Below are 3,082 nucleotides of genomic sequence, written 5' to 3' on the forward strand. Positions count from 1 at the left end.
AGTCTCATTTTTAAGAAGAACTGAAGGATCCCCATCCCCCAGCCTGACAGGGCCAAAGATTCTTGGTTAAAATCTGGAGTACTTCCAGACAAATAGAAGCCAATAGTCCAGATTTTCACTGGTGAAACCAAGATCAGTTTCTGGCCCTTTACCTACTCATGAAAGAGTTTTCCTGTCTAAGAAAGGGGGAGGTCATAGTTATTATAATTGATAAAAACAGCCCTGAGAGGACCCATAGTTAGGACCTGCTTCTCCACAGGACACAGACTGGCAGAGGATGGAGGGGGAGCAGTGGCATGGGGGTTTGGAGGGAGGGGGGTTGTTTATTGGAAGCTGCTCTGATACTTGCATATAATATAATATATATTATATAATAATATAAATCAAAGAAAGCAAGCAAGCAAAGTCCCACAGCCACCAGTCGCCTCCCACGATGCAGAGGGGGACCCCCCACACACACACATGTGCTTTTATGGTGTCCGAGAGCCCCGGGTTTGGTAGCGCGGAGCTGCGCCCCTGCACACGTGCGCTCTCAACCCCGCGGACACACGGCGGCCGCCCCGGAGCGCTCCAGGCTGGCGCCGGAGCCCGCGCTGGGCTGCCCTGGGCGGCGGGTTGCACGGCGGGGGAATAATAAAGACACGTTATAAGTAGAAGAGGAGAGGCGGAAAAAACTTGGGGGAGGGATCCCTGCCGAAGGGGAGAGGCAAAGGCTGGAAACTTGGAGGAAGTTCCCGCTCCCAGGCGCAGGGACCGGGGAAGCCGGGCTGGGAGGGAGGGAGGCAGGACGAGCCCTAGCCCAGCCGTCCCGGGCGGACCCAGCGTCTCAAATCTTCAGGATCGGGCTGGGTCCCGATCCTGAAGGGAAGAGCCTGCCCTCTTCCTTGCTCCGAGGAAGGTTTCCCACTCCTGGCTGCGTCAGGAGAAACATCAAAAGGATGACACAAACTCAGGGAAGAGGAAAATCGCGAGCTGGAGAATTCCTCGTCCTTTAAATGTCTTTTTTAGTGATTTTTAAGTTTTCTTGGTTTTTTTGTTGCTTGTTTGTTTTTTGCCCCGGTTGGTGTATTTGTCCGAATGAAATAAATTAAATTCACTAGAATAAAAATACAAGAAAGACCGTCCAATTTGCTCCCCCCCGGTCTCTGGGCTCAGTTATAACTGTGGATATTTGTCGTGGTCACACGTAGGTACTCGGATTTAGAAAAGGATTTCTCCACTGGAAACTTCAAAAGCAACTTGGAGGTACACGACGAGTTCTTTGATCTTGACGCCAGTCCTGTATATTAAAAAAAAAAACCCAACAAACCCCAAACCCAAGCCAAGCCAACAATGAAATGCAATAAATGAAGCTGCAAGAAATTCACAGGCTTGAAGAAAATGCGAAAAAATATATCTTACCTGGGGGTTTTTGGGGGGTGGGAATCCTAACCATGCCCTTATAGAGTATCTGCTGAAATCCTAGTGGACAGTTGTGAAAGGCTGCAGCCGGGATTGCTTTCTGCCCTTTTTATACCACGATAGCCAATTAATATTGCATCACCCTTATTTTACATTTTCAAAACCCACAATATAATGTAATGGCATAAGGGCATTTATTATTAAAGGACATTTGATTGGGGGAAAAAATCATTGGGGCTGATCGGAAAAAAATAGATCTAGGAAACGAAGAGGTGCAGCATTCTAGTTTCTTAAGAGTCCTAAACTTGAAAAGATTGATTTTGTAAGGTGCTTCCCCAGCAAGCTGGGGTGGAGGGGAAAGATCCCCGGTTTAAGGTCTGCTGTTGGACACTCATTGAAATGCTACGGTGAAATATTCAGAAGATACTTGGGCGTCCATCATTAATTTTTAATCGTTAAGGTGCTTCTGGGAATCATAAATAAAAAGCCCTCTTTTTTCCCCCCTTTTAAACAGCATTAGAAATGAACCTTTGATGGAGTTGTTCGAGGGAATGTTTTAATGAAATTTTCGAGAGGGGAATTTCGTTTGGACCAATGACGTTTCCGGATAAGAAAGCATCTTTCCCTTCCAAAACTTAACTAAACTTTTGTTTTACAGAGGGAAAACTGGTCCGAGTCCTCCCTGAATGACAATAATCGTTACACTGCTTGGGAACTATTTCAGAAACACGACAAGATTCGCGCACAATGATCTAGAGGAGTGTGAAAATTTACGTCGTCCAGGTGGAAAGAATATATTTCATATATGTATAAATATAAATATAAATATATTTCTGGGACAGAGAAATCATGATCACACTGAAAAACAATATCGAGGCAAATCAATACATGGAAAATACAGCAGAAAAGAGAAAAGCGGATGAAACTTTACAACTCCTCTACACAATCATAGCAATATAATATAATCAGGGTAACTGAAAAGGAAAATATCATCGTCATTCAAGCTGCTAGTCAAAATGTAGAGCAATGAAAACAGCCAAAGCAGCAGTGGAACTGGTAAAGTTGATTCATTATGAATTTTAAACCCCTTTCCACTCTCCAATAGAAAAGCGCGAGCTACAGTTTATCATTAGCATCACATACTTTGCTCGGGCGCTATGAGCCCCCCTTCCCGCTGTGAAAAAAGGCTCCATTCGAGTTGAAAAATAAAGCATTTATTTCAGAAATGAATCCAAGGGGAGGGGCGGGCGGACAACATTTATTTCAGGAGAGATTCCGAGGGCAATAATAAATAATTAAATAAGTAAGAGGAAGAGAAGGCCACACAAGCACTCAAACTATCTGGGATAAAAACTAAAAATCTGAAACGGGCAGGGTGAGAGGGAGAGAAAGCTCATTGCAAATGCTAAATCCAAAAGAGCCCCGGTCAGCTTTGTGTATTACACAAACGGAGATCCGGGCTTACACGAGAGAATTAACTCGGATTGAAACCGAAGGAAAGGATGGGGTGGAGGGACACCGGTGAAAGGCTTGCCCCCAAGTCCATGGAGTCACGGGGTGAGTCGCCTCTGCGCGGGCAGAGCCCGGGGCCCGGCTGCAGACTCGTGGTGCGCTGTACAAGTCCGTGGTAGGAGCTGCAAGACACGGAGCTGTGCTCAAACCCGCGTGGGAACAAGCCCCG

Source organism: Alligator sinensis, unplaced genomic scaffold, assembly GCF_000455745.1.
Source record: "Alligator sinensis unplaced genomic scaffold, ASM45574v1 scaffold135_1, whole genome shotgun sequence".
In the NCBI taxonomy this organism is placed as follows: Eukaryota; Metazoa; Chordata; order Crocodylia; family Alligatoridae; genus Alligator; species Alligator sinensis.